General features: G+C 39.0%; 1 long non-coding RNA gene across 1 annotated transcript; it reads left to right on the forward strand.

Moving 5' to 3' along the window:
- Positions 1-5410: 5410 nt before the first annotated feature.
- LOC138870154 (uncharacterized) lies at positions 5411-5814 on the forward strand. The gene is made up of 3 exons (XR_011400391.1): positions 5411-5491; positions 5579-5710; positions 5793-5814. It is a non-coding gene; the product is annotated as an uncharacterized lncRNA (long non-coding RNA).
- The last annotated feature ends 8969 nt before the right edge of the window (positions 5815-14783 follow it).

Raw genomic sequence — 14783 nt, forward strand, 5'->3', positions numbered from 1 at the left:
ATATAGAGGAAGAGGATGCAGTGAAGTATTCTATAATGTTTATGTTAAAGTTGACACGTTTGGGCACGGAACATGGATATTAGGAGTTGATTCAATATTCTATTTGTTTAATTATTAAAGGAGGAGGTGTTGATTTTCTAGATCCAGCTTTAGGAGAAGTACTCTTTATGTCATTGTCACTCGTCAAATAAATTTGCCATTTTTTCCTCTCCTTTCACATGGATTAATTGCAAATTTGAGGTCAATTCCGAATTGCTTTTAAATTAAAATCTTTTACGAGGAGAACATATTGCATGCAGGGAACTTCATGTTTTTGGGTGTGTTTGGAGCGAAGGAAAATATCATTCACTAAAAATATTATCCTGCAAAATAAATAATTTTCTTACTTATTTTGTGATATTTGGCTAGTAAGTATAAAGTATAATCCCAAAAGTATTTACATATAATCTAGAAAAATACTATGGTAAAGAATGGGCATAGTGGGATAGGAGGGGGGTCGGGTATTCGAGGCTGGAGGGGCCAGAAGTCAGGGATCGGGAGGGTCGTGGGTTGGGGGTCAGGGATGCATGGGGCCACTGGTCAATAGTTGGGTTCGAGGGTTGACGGGCGAGGTCGGTGGTCGAGGTTCTGGGTTTAGCGTTCGTTGGTGGAGGGGGGAGGGAGGAGGGGTGACCGGGTACGAGGGAGGTAGGTGTGGGTCGAGGGTTCCAGAGGTGGACTGAGGGTAGAGATGCGGAGGGTTGAAAGGATAGTTTAGAAAAAAAAATTGCCTCCTCTTAATGGGGAGTCATTTTTCTAAAATTGAAGAAAAATAAATTTATACCAAAAATATTTTTCAAATATTTAAGACATTAAAACATGAAAAAATAGAAAAATATTTTTCCTCCATGTCAAACACTCTTTAACTTAGTTATTTTTGCAACAATGGCGTGCTTAAATTGCAAACAAAGTTTTTGGACGGATCTTGTCTCAAACTTATTAAGACTGCTGCATGCATGAAATGATAGCTAAATTACCCATATAAATTGTTACTCCATTCAATTCAAGCCTTGTCATTTACCTGCTCTAATAGCTTATTTAACATAATTTTCTTCTTACCAAATTATGCTTATTAATATTACCTATATATAAAAGATCTTTAAGAAACATGATAGTATAAAAAAAATTTATTCTAGCTTCCAAAACGTACCTTAGTTGTTTGATTTGTTAGTAGTATCCAACTAGTGTACTTAAGTTTACTTAGCAAGGGAGGTTTCCCAAAAGCCTAAACAGCTGTCTCTTCTAAACAAAGAAAGGAATGAACCCTCCCCTCTATGCAAATTACCCTACGGCGAAAACTCTTCTTTTTGTGGAAAAAAGAAATTGTGGACGTACCCACGAACAAAACAATCATTAGAAAGAACGAGCACTTTTGTTTATATTTTATATTTGTTTGACCAAAAAAGTACGAGATATTTTTTGGTAAACTAATTAAATAAGAAGATAGAGGGTAAATCTTAATTAAGAATAATTAATTCTAGATATGAGATGAATAATATGAATAGAAAAACATAGCTGAGTATAAATGCTGGCAGTGATTATGGTCAGAATTAATAACACGAAGAAAGATGCATTAAGTAACATTAAATGACAATAAAAAGTAAATAAAGGAAAAAGAGTCACCCAATCTTGAGTGAGGCGGATCCTCCGTTATTTGATAAAGATGAATGATAGACAAATACAAGAACCTTAGGACCCTTTTTGGGTCTGATGGAGGTATGAGATCATAAATCCTCTAATCTTTAGAGATATGTTTTTTCTATTTTCTAGAGAGAGTGAGTCCCCCTTTTTTGGGAAGTCTTCTCTTCCTATTTATAAGGGGTATCCCTAGAAAATCCTAAAAAAGTATAATTAGAGGGAATATCCGGTAGAATATTCCCTTTGAGGATTCATAAGCAAACTAGTTGTTATATCTATCATCACTGCCCGACCTCGGCCTTATTGATCTATGTCCGACCTCGACCTTATTGATCTCTGTCCGACCTCGGCCTTATTGATCTCTGCCCTACCTCGGCCTTATTGATCTCTGCCCAACCTCGGCCTTATTGATCACTACCCGACTTCGGCCTTATTGATCTCTACCCGACCTCGGCCAATTGTCTCTGCATATGTCACAAATTTCTCTGATATGATTTTGACCCATACAGTTAGTCCCTCTTCTTATCGAGGTCGTCTTTTGGTCGAGCTCGGTGAATGGACTTCATTAATTGTAGTTCGAGAAATTCGGATGGGGAGGTTGACTAGTGTGGATCGCGGCTGAGAGTACCACTCTTCGGGTCAAAAAGTGGTATCCCCGCGGGCTGAACTTGAGCAGAGTGCGATTAGGGCCAATGACTTGAGTGATGAGTTAATCAAGAAGACGGTAGAGTTGGAGAAGGCCGGCGAGGTCGGGATGGCAGCTTTGGCAAGGACGGCGACATCGGAGGAGGTCATTCGCGTCCTTAGATCTGGATGGGCAATTCGGCCCTTGTAAGATGCCTTTTCTGATACTTTTGATTTCGAATGCTACTTTTTGCTACTCATTCCTTATTCTATTTTTCTATTCCTTGAACGTTTTCCTCAATTGATGGTTTCAAAGGAATGGTTGGTAGGCGTTAATCCGAGCGTGATTGAGTGTCTTTGATTGGTTTGAGCGAAAGTCAGATGTTGCCCTATTCAACTCGAATGAGGTCTAGCTGTGAATCAAGTTCGAGCAAGGTCGAATGAGAGTTAAATTCGAGTGAAGTCGAATATTAATTCGGGCAAGGAGGCCAAATGTCAATTCGGGCGAGGAGGCCAAATGTTAATTCGGGCGAGGCCGAGTGTTAATTCGAGCGAGGTCGAATTCTTCTTTTTGGCGATGGCCTTTGGCCGTAGAGGTGTTATTTTGAGCTAAGGCCGAATTGTTAACCCGTCGTAATTCGAGCGAGGTCGAATTTTTCTTTTTAGCGATGGCCTTTGGCCGTAGGGGTGTTATTTCGAGCTAAGGATGAAATGTTAACCCGTTGTAATTCAAATGAGGTCGAATTCTTCTTTTTGGTGATGGCCCTTGGCGTAGGGGTGTTATTTCGAGCTATGGCCGAAATGTTAACCCATTGTAATTCGAGCGAGATCGAATTCTTCTTTTTGGCGATGGCCCTTGGATGTAGGGGTGTTATTTCGAGCTAAGGCCGAAATGTTAACCCGTTGTAATTCGAGCGAGATCGAATTCTTCGTTTTGGCGATGGCCCTTGGCCATAGGGGTGTTCTTTCAAGCTAAGGCTGAAATGTTAACCCGTTGTAATTTAAGCGAGGTCAAATTCTTCTTTTTGGCGATGACCTGGCCGTAGGGGTGTTATTTCGAGCTAAGGCCGAAATGTTAACCCGTTGTAATTCGAGCGAGGTCGAATTCTTCTTGTTGGCGATGGCCCTTGGCCGTAAGGGTGTTATTTCGAGCTAAGACCGAAATGTTAACCCATTGTTAAGATTGCCTTCTTGTTAATCTAAATTTTTAATTTCACGTTTTCTATTTAAAAGCTGCTTTGGCACCATTCCAAATATTATAAGCTTTATTAAAGTGTTTCCTAAAAGAGAACTCAATAACTTTTAAGTTTCACTACATGAGTTCATTTCTGAGGCCACTGACATATAGTTTGGTTTTTCCTACTCCTGTTAATTATATCAAGGAAAGAGTTCAACTTACCTAAGGATGATTACAACCAAGAGAGGGTATTATCACATTTATATTCTAGCATTATTTTCTTTTTGTGCTTACTTCTAAAAATTTCTGAAATAATCTTGTTTTTTTGCAGAGGCTATAACTGTTCAATCAAAAATTTGAGTCTTTGGTCAAAACTAAAATGAAATTCGGGTTACTGATAATCAGGAGACAAAAATAAAATACTTTTGAGAACGATGGTAAAAACAAATAGATGTGTATTTCAATAAATTCTCAATAGTATTCCGTGTCCTTACAAATGATGATACTTCTTCCTTTTATAGATAATTCTAGGTAAAGGAATGAAGCCTCAGCTTTAATGATATAATCATGAGTAATAAATGACATTAAATAAGCCGTTATACAATCATTCCTATTAAATACCAATTTTGTAACGTATCAAGTATTTAATAATGAATTTGGACTCCTTTCTGTCATCAGATCTTTGCCTTCAATGCCTTCTAATCCGTTGACTGTAAATAATTTAAATTGGTACGAGACTCATATCTATACGTCGTCTCATGCCTATTTAAATTCTTCTTTTCGTGGTTGTTTCCATCCGTGCCTCTTAGTCAATTGCTGCGCTTTGACCATTTAACTAATCCACGTGTCATGCCACATCATCTTTAATATAAACTCAGTTTTTTCCCAATACAGATAGTCCCCCCACTTTCCAATTTTTTATCAATTAAATAATTGGGAAGTGGATCTTCATGTAAAAGGAATTTTTGCCACAATTAATGCTCATGACAGTATTAACGCCTCAGCAGTCTTTTCCATTTAATGTTCTGTCCATGTGTCATTATCTAATTGATTCCGCTATTCATACCCTTTTTCGAGACTTCTTCATTCTCACTATTTACGAAGTGATAGCTGCCTTTATTATAGGCTTTTCATCATTACACTTCTAAAGTTGACGGTTCCCATTTTACGCATAACTTCTTCTTCACAAATCTTCAGCACATACTTCCTTCTTAACAATGTCTTCTTCAAACCCTAACCGTAAAAAAGTTCCAATTCTAGATCAATTTCCCAACGCCCATGTTAGACACAGAAGAGGCAGAGGAGGTAGGCTTCGAACAGGGTTAGAATCTATGCGAGGCGGCTCCTCTGGTTCTTCTTCAAGGAGTTCTATCCCAAAAGCCCCTTCTTTTAAAAGTAGGGAAATTCTTGATTCTTCTCAAGAACCCTCAGTTGATGATATAGTTCCCAGTGATTTGTCTTTTGAAAGTGACAAAACGTCTCTTCAAAAACAAATTAAAAATTTAGAAAGAGCCGATACTTACCTAACAATAGTAACCGAGCTTACAATCCCCACCATAAGAAGAGATTGTAACTGGAAGGATAGTCTCCGAATGTCAATTCCTTCCCCAAATCAAAGAATTTCCTCTTTTAGAAGTGAGTATTCTTCTGTTTACACTTACCCCTTCACTTTAGGTTTTAATCCTCCGATTGACCCAGTTATCCTCGATTTTTGTCGTTTCTTTACAATTTGTTTGGCCCAAATCGGTCCATTAGTGTGGAGAACAGTGGCTTGTTTGAGATATTTATCCTCCAAGGCCAATGTCAATTTCACCTTTTCTCACCTCATTCATCTATACCGTCCTAACTTAATACACCATGGGGTTTTTACCTTAACTGCAAGGAGCAAAAAAGTTTTGGTAAATCCTGAGGATGACAAAGATCGTGGATGGTATATCCGTTACGTTGCTGTCCGTACAGTGGACTTGATTGGCGAAACAAATATTCCCTTCCCTGAGAAGTGGAATTTTGAACGTAGGTTTCCTTTTATTTACCGTACCTACTTTTGAGAATTTCAAAAGAAAGTTGTTTTTAACCTCGTCCCTTCTTGGTTTTTTGTAGCAACCATGGGAGATGTGGAACCTATTCCCAACTTCCGTGGTTGGGTAGACTCACTTTTGAAGATTGCTTCTAGGGAGCAGAGAACTTGGAAATCAATTTCTTCCTTACATGGCTGGAAGGTCAAAACACATGGTATCCCCCTTTTTATAAAATTTTTTTACATGTTAAGCACCTTTTCCTCAACTTTAATCATGTATATCCATCCTTTAATCAGGATTTGGCATTAGAGGAATGACGGCTGAAGTAGCTATGGCCATTCGCATGTCTGCGAATGCTGCTCTTGATTTGGATAAGGCTCGAGCCTTGCTGCCTTAAAGGAAAGCTATAAAGGAAAGTTCTGAAGAAGAAGAGGAGGGTACCTCCCTAATTACCAGGCCAAGGGTCAGGAGACGAATAATTATTGATGATGAAATTGAAAACACTCCTGCTCGAACCTCCACCACTGAGCCTGTTTTGATTCATTCTGACGAGGACGCCGAACCAAGAGATAATAACGAGTCAATTCAGCATCTTTTGACAGTGGTTTCGGGAGTGGCGAGCTCGACCCTGTTTTTGATGAAGCTCCTCTTTCCTCATTTGTTCCTATTTCCTCCATTCCTCTGCCAACCGTAAGTATTTCTTTACCAGTTTTGACGACTTCCGTTCTTTTGCCAGTTTCTACCGCTCCTATATCCGTTCCCTTGGCTGTTTCTACATCTTTTCCTTCCATTCCTATTTCTACATCTTCTCCTTCCATTCCTTCCATTGCTCATCTTCCCTCTGTTCATCGTACAGAGACAGGTTCTAGCAGTGGAAGTATGGCTATGACAAGTGTTACTTTGGAGGTTCCTGCCAATCATAGCCTCTTGAGGAAGACACGTAGATCCGATGTTTGGCTCGAAACTCTAATTGGAGATATCGAGAAGAAGAAGATGGAGAGCCATAGCTGCTTAACTTTGATGAATGACGTAGTTCATTCTACTTTGAAGGTATTTTTTCTTTTTACCAACAAGTTTTTTTTTAATTATCTTCAATCTCTCATTTCTATGAGTTATCTCTGTAGGCTAACCTTATTGGCACGGAATTAATGGGAAGAATTTCCCTATTGGAAAGAAAAGCCCGTGAGTCTGAAAAGACTGTCCACGTGGCTGAAGAAATAGCTAGGGAAGCCCATCTTGAAGCTACCAATTGGAAAGAGCAGTTCGAAAATGCTCAAGGGACCATAGAGGAGTTGCAAGAAAATAAAAATTTCTTGGAGCAGCAAAACCGTGGTTTAGCTTCTGAACTGGCAACTGCCAAAGCCTCTTCAAGCCAATTGAAAAGAGACAAAGAGCTTTTGGAATGCTCTTTGTCAGAACAATTATCCAGGGCTAGTGAACAAGTTAGGGAGCTGAAGGCACTTTTGACTAGGAAGGAAGAATATGCAGGAAAGTTAGTGCAAAGCTTGACTCAAGCTCAGGCTGACTTACAGACTTCTTCTGACGAGATTCATGCCTTGAAGAGTTCGCATGCTTCTCTTGAAGCTTCCCTTGATTCCCATTTAGCTGAATATCAAATCTTAAAAAACGATCTTGCTATGTGGGAAAAGGAATATGGACTTCTAGAGGAAAATTTTAACATAGAGGTGAGTTGGGCTTTCCTGAAATCTTATCGTGATGCTTTGACAGAAGCTGCTCAAGAAGGTTTTGACTTGCAGTCTGAACTGGCCAAAGTCGTAGATACCATCGAGAAAAGCCAACAGTCTACTAATACTCCTTCTCCTGCACTTGAAGTTCCTGGAACAGAAGAACTTTTAAATGAAGAAGTGAATACTGCAACAATTGGGATTACAATTCCTGCTTCAGCTGAAACCGTTCATGTTGCCGCTTCTTCAGAAGTTGCCACCGTGCCTGTGGCTGAAAGTGAAATTAATATTGCAACTTCGGATGTGCTAACCCCTTCAATTGGATAAGGGATTAGTGAAAATCCCCAGTTATCATAATGGGGCACTTGTATAAACCTTTATTGACTAAGTTTCTACTTAATCTTTTTAATTATATTAAGAAGTTTCGTTAGTACTTCAATGTGTTCTATTCTTGCCTTTTTCTTACTTATTTAGGACTTATAGAGTAGTTTAGTATTTTTATCCTTTGAAAATGCTTTATGATTCTTCTCATGACTTATTAACATGAGGCTTATAAAAGAGGGCCCTTTTATTTTATCGACACTTAATGAAGAAGACGTCTCAACTTCATAATGGTGTTATAATACGATGAAAGAAATAGGAAAACACACGTTTTGTATGAAACAACTTTGGCAAGTTTTTATTCATAAACTTTTAACAAGTGTTTGACTGTTACATGTATTACAATACATCTACAACTTTCTCGTAACTGTTTTTCTTGTAACAGATTTGTAAATAACATAAAATAAACAAGGTTTTTCTTCATAACCTGTTTCAGTACATAGTCATGACCCTATCTTTACATATTAAGAAGGGTTTGAGAGGTGACTTTGTTTATGAGTTTGAGAGATGACTCTGTTGTTCTCATGAATGCTGAAGACTTCGTAACTTTTTCTCAACACTTGCTTCTTTGTGGCCGATTTTTGTTCGATACTCGTATCTGTTTCTCTACACATATCTGTGTATAATATGTAGTCCCCCAAGTGTTTGAGCGGTGAAGTATGAAGCCTCGAGCACTTGTTTATTTCTTTTACTTTGGCCCTTTTCCTGAAACAGAAAGATATACGGGACTCGACGGTGCGATTATAGATGAAGACTGCCTAACTCGTGTGTATTTCCATCAGATTAATTGTAACCCTGGGCTAGGAATTTAAGAATACTCCATTTTGCCTTGCAGGTTGTGACTCATCATTTGGCACGAGTTAGGATATTTTGCCTAGCATCTAAAATCGTTAGTAAAATATTAATAAACCAAGAGAGAAATTTTAACATGATGATACCTGACCGTAGGTACTTTCTTAAAAGTAATATCTTTTTAAGTGGACAGCATTCCAATGTGAGGGTAAAACTTTACCATCCATTGTTTCCAACTGGTATGCTCCTTTTCCCGCAATGCCACGGACTTTGTATGGTCCTTCCCATGTTGGACTTAGCTTTCCTGAGTTAGCAGCTTTTGCAGATTGGAACACCTTTTTAAGCACGAAGTCCCCAATTTTGAAAAATCTGAGGCGTGCTTTCCTATTGTAATATCGTTCTATTACTTGCTTTTGTGCTGCCATCCTTATCAAAGCAGCTTCTCTTCTTCCTTCAAGTAAATCTAGGCTAACCCGCATCTCTTCATTATTAGATTCCTCCGTTGCCTGATCGTATCGTGTGCTTGGCTCACCTATTTCAACTGGAATTAAGGCTTCCGTACCATAAACCATCGAAAATGGTGTTTCTCCAGTGCCTGTTTTGGTCGTTGTACGATAAGCCCATAGTACTCCAGGTAACACCTCAGGCCAATTACCTTTTGAATCTTGTAACCTCTTTTTCAAGTTATTGATAATAACTTTGTTAGTTGATTCTGCTTGTCCATTCCCCACTGGATGATATGGCGTAGACGTTATTCTTTTGATCTGCCAACTTCGAAGAAATTCTGTAACTTGTGCTCCAATGAATTGTGGTCCATTGTCACACACGATCTCCTTTGGTACTCCAAAGCGGCATATTATATTTCGCCATATGAAGTCTTTAACTTCTTTTTCTCGTACCTGTTTAAATGCCCCTGCTTCTACCCATTTAGTGAAATAATCTGTAAGTACAAGTAGAAATTTTACCTGACCTTTTGCTTGTGGAAGTGGACCTACGATATCCATTCCCCATTTCATAAAGGGCCAAGGGGCTAAAACAGGATGTAGTAACTCAGCTGGTCTGTGCATATTATTGCCGTACCTTTGACATTTATCACATTTGGACACGAAACTGGTTGCCTCTTCTTCCATCTTAGGCCAATAATATCCTGTGTGAATTAACGTTCTTACCAGTGACCGTCCTCCTGCGTGATTCCCACAATGTCCTTCATGTACTTCTTTCATGACATATTCGGTTTGAGAGGGTCCGAGACACCGTGCTAGTGGTCCGCCGAACATCTTTCGATAAAGATTTCCTTGATATAAACAATATCGTGCAGCTTTTTTGTGAAGCGCGTAAGCCTTTCCTTTGTCATTAGGCACGGTTCCGTGCTGTAAAAAGGCAACAATTTCATTTCTCCAATCCCATGTTAGATGATTAAAATTTACCTCGTTTTTATCAGATTCAAGAACGGAATGAAATAGATGTATGACTGAAGCATCTGTATTGTTTGCCACGTCTGCTGCGGATGCAAGGTTTGCTAAAGCATCTGCCTCTACATTCTCATCTCTTGGGATCTGCACTACTTTCCAAGTTTGGAATTGCTTTATTAACTCCCGTACCTTTGCGAGGTATTCTTGCATTCGTGACTCTCTGGCTGTATAAGTCCCCAGCATCTGATTAACCACGAGTTGAGAATCACTCTTGATTATAATCTGTGTTATGCCGAGTTCTCGTGCCAATTCTAAACCTGCAATTACAGCCTCATACTCTGCTTCATTGTTAGTTATAGAATGACATTTTATAGCCTGTCTAATGGTCTCACCCGCAGGTGGTACGAGGACTATTCCTAGGCCTGTCCCTTTTACATTAGATGAACCGTTAGTGTATAAAACCCAAGTCCCCGGGTTCGCACCATTAAAAACTAGTAATTCTTTTTCTGCTTCTAAATGCATCCCCTGGCTAAAATCAGCCACGAAATCAGCTAGTACTTGAGACTTTATAGCGGTCCTGGGTTGATAAATAACTTCATACTCACTTAGTTCTATAGCCCATTTTGCTAATCTTCCTGAAAGTTCGTGTTTATGCAAAATATTTCGAAGCGGAAAAGCAGTAACTACAACAATGGGATGACATTGAAAATAAGGTCTTAACTTTCTAGATGTCATGATCAAAGCTAATGCTAATTTTTCTAGCTGTAGGTATCGTGTCTCAGCTTCCAATAAGGACTTACTTACATAATAAATAGGAGATTGTTTACCTTGGTCCTCGCGGACTAAAACAACACTTACTGCGACTTCAGATACGGCCAGATAAATGAGAAGTTTTTCCCCCACCTTCGGTTTTGCCAACAACGGTGGTTTTGACAAATAAGCTTTCAAATTTCTAAGGGCTTGTTGACAATCTTCATTCCATTCAAAATGATCTTGCTTTTTAAGTGCAGAGAAAAACTTAAAACACCTTTCCGAGGATTTGGAAATAAATCTCCCCAAAGCTGCAATTCTTCCCGTTAATCTTTGTACTTCCTTTTTATTAGTAAGTATATCCGGGATTTCTTCTATTGCTTTGATCTGAGAAGGATTCACTTCAATACCACGATTAGAAACAAGAAAACCCAAAAACTTACCTGATGCAACTCCAAATGCACATTTTTCTGGGTTGAGTTTCATATTAAATTTTCGCAAAATTTCAAAAGTAACAGATAGATGAGAAATATGATCATGAGATTGCTGGGTTTTGACGAGCATATCGTCTATATATACCTCCATTGTTTTCCCTAAATGTTCTTGGAACATTTTGGTGACCAACCTTTGATAGGTTGCCCCAACATATTTGAGGTCAAAGGGCATTACTTTATAACAGTAAGTCCCCCTATCTGTGATGAAAGAAGTTTTTTCTTCATCACCAAGATCCATTTTAATTTGATTATATCCTGAGTATGCATCTAAAAAACTTAAAAGTTCATGACCTGCGGTTACATCAATTAGTTGGTCTATATGCGGTAAGGGAAAGGAATCTTTTGGACAGGCTTTATTTAAATCGGTATAATCTATACAAACACGCCACTTACCATTTTTCTTGGGTACGACCACCGTATTAGCTAACCAAGTAGGATATTTTACCTCACGGATTGATCCGATTTTTAATAATTTTTGGACTTCATCCTGAATTACCTGGTTCTTGAAAGCACCTTGTTCCCGTTTCTTTTGCTTTATTGGTGTGAAAGAAGGGTCCTCATTGAGTTTGTGAGTCATCACATTTGGTGGTATCCCTGTCATGTCAGCGTGGGACCAAGCAAAGAAGTCTAAGTTAGCTTTTAAAAATTTGATTATCATACCTCACATGTTCGTGCTTAAATTGACCCCGACATAAACCTTCCGTTCAGGCCATTGATCAAATAACATCACTGCCTCAAGCTCTTCAATTGTCGTTTTGATGCTTTCATTTTCTTCAGGTTCTTGAATTGTGTCAGGTCTTGAGTCCAAATCCGTCTTTTCCTGTTCAGTTGAAGTTTGATCTTTTTTACCTTCAACTGTTTCCTGTAATTGCTACTTTTCTTTATTTTCGGCGCTCGTACTTGTTACAGCGTTGACACTTTTAGCCATCTGCTGATCCCCACGAATTTGGCAAATTCCCCATGGTGATGGGAATTTAATAACCTGATGTAGAGTTGATGGGACAACGTCCATATCGTGTATCCATGGTCTCCCCATGATCATATTGTAGGCCATTTCCATATCAACTACCTGAAATTTAGTTTCCTTCACAACACCCATAGCAAAAGTTGTTAGAAATACCTCACCTTTTGTTACTACACTTGAATTGTCAAAGCCTGACAAGGTGTGCGCCTTGGGTATCATTTTGTCTTCAGCTTGCATTTCTCGTAGTACCCTTAGTAATATAATATTTACAGAACTCCCTGGATCAATCAAAACTCGTTTTACATTAGTATCATGTACAAGTAAAGATATTACCAGTGCGTCATTATGTGGAGTTGTCACTCCTTCGGTATCTGCGTCATCGAACGAAATACTTTCATTTTCAAGGACCTGCTGCACCCGTTTCCCGTGTGTAATTGTTACCTTAGAAACCTTGTTGGAGGCTGTGTAGGTTACGCCGTGAATGTCCTCTCCCCCGCTTATGACATTCACTGTCCTCTTGGGTGAAGGAGGTTGTGGTGGCTCTTGTCTGTTTTTCATATAAGCTTGTTTTCCTTTCTCACTAAATAACTCAGTGAGGTACCCTTGCTTCAATAAATGATCCACTTCATTCTGCAGGAATCTACATTCTGAAGTTTTGTGCCCGTGATCGTTGTGAAATTCGCACCAATGATCCGGATTTCGTCTACTTGGATTTGACCGCATCTCTTTTGGCCACCGTACCTTATCTCCCATGCTTCTTAAAACAGCTACGAGCTCGGAGGTAGAGACATTAAAATTATATCCACTGAATCGTGCCTTTAAACTTCTGTCATCATCTCGTGATTCTTGTCTGTTCCGATCATTCCTGAACTTTGAAGAAGAGCCAGAATCCCGGTTCCTCGATTTTTGATCATATTGCTGGCTATCTTGTTTCGACCGTGGGTCCTTTCCTGCGGGTCCCATATATGGATCGTACCTATTTTTACCTGATCTTTTTTCGGTTTCTGACCTTCGGGTACCGCCCCTTTCTTCATGATGGAGCTTAGGTACGGTATCTTCTTCGATTCGCAGCTTCGTGCTATACCTGTTGTAAACATCATTCCATGTGGTTGCAGGAAATTCTCGAAGACTTTCTTTGAGTCGTCTCGTGGCTTCAGAACTTTTGTCATTTAAATTACTTGCAAAAGCTATAGCAGCCCAATTGTCAGGCACACGAGGTAGAGTCATTCTTTCACGCTGGAATCTATCAACGAAGTTTCTAAGCAACTCTGAATCCCCTTGTTTGATTTTGAAAATATCTTCCATCCTTTTCTCAACCTTTTGTGCTCCCGAATGTGCTTTAATAAAAGAATCTGCAAGCTCAGCAAAAGAATTAATAGAATTTTCAGATAAAAGAGAATACCAGGTTAATGCACCCTTGGTGAGTGTTTCTCCAAATTTCTTGACCAATACTGATTCAATTTCTTGTTTGGTCAAGTCGTTGCCTTTTACGCCGGTTGTAAATGCAGTCACGTGGTCACGTGGGTCTGTAGTACCATCATATTTCGGGATGTCAGGCATTTTGAACTTTTTCGGAATTGGAAGGGGAGCAGCACTAGGCTTCCATGGTTGTTGTGAGTATTTGTCCATGTCTACTCCTTTTATTACAGGTGGAACTCCAGGGATTTGTTCAATACGCTCATTTTGTTCCTTAAGCTGTTTCTGCAAGGTTAGTACTAAATTTTGCAAATACGAATTATTTAAATTACCTGGTCCCCCTTCTTGTGGTTCACTGGGGGTTGCTCCGTTTCCAGAATTATCAAGACCAGAACGGGGGTTCTCCAATGTATTATTATTAGGAGTTGGTGTAGGTGGCGCAGCAGGCAATCGACTAACAAGTGCCTGAAGAGCTTTGCCGACCTGTGCATCAATTAGCTTTTGCAAAGCTTCAGTTGTAACTCCTTCAAAATGTTCAGATTGCTCTTGTTGATCAGCACGGGATTCAGTAACAGGAGTGCCTTCACGAGATTGACGTGGTGAATTTAGAGGAGAGGGAACCACGTTATCTTGATTTTGATGTATTTGATTCTCATGGTTTCCCAATGTGTTATTACTATTGTTGTCGGCGTTGTTGTTTGACATGGTGACGACAATAGATAAGATATAGCTTAAAAGGAAAGATTATCAGATTCCCGGTAACGGAACCAATTTGTTCAACCAAAAATCTGAGTCTTTGGTCAAAGCTAAAAAAAATTCGGGTTACTGATAATCAGGAGACAAAAATAAAATACTTTTGAGAACGATGGTAAAAACAAATAGATGTGTATTTCAATAAATTCTCAGTAGTATTCCGTGTCCTTACAAATGATGATACTTCTTCCTTTTATAGATAATTCTAGGTAAAGGAATGAAGCCTCAGCTTTAATGATATAATCATGAATAATAAATAACATTAAATAAGCCGTTATACAGTCATTCCTATTAAATACCAATTTTGTAACGTATCAAGTATTTAATAATGAATTTGGACTCCTTTCTGTCATCAGATCTTTGCCTTCAACGCCTTCTAATCCGTTGGCTGTAAATAATTTAAATTGGTACGAGACTCGTATCTATACGTCGTCTCGTGCCTATTTAAATTCTTCTTTTCGTGGTTGTTTCCATCCGTGCCTCTTAGTCAATTGCTGCGCTTTGACCATTTAACTAATCCGCGTGTCATGCCACATCATCTTTAATATAAACTCAGTTTTTTCCCAATACAACAACCACATGCATGAATTCTCAAAAGCGTCAAACATTAAGCAAAAGCAGAAGCTTCTCGTCTCAAATC

This window comes from Nicotiana sylvestris, chromosome 6 (genome assembly GCF_000393655.2).
Source record: "Nicotiana sylvestris chromosome 6, ASM39365v2, whole genome shotgun sequence".
Taxonomy (NCBI): Eukaryota; Viridiplantae; Streptophyta; class Magnoliopsida; order Solanales; family Solanaceae; genus Nicotiana; species Nicotiana sylvestris.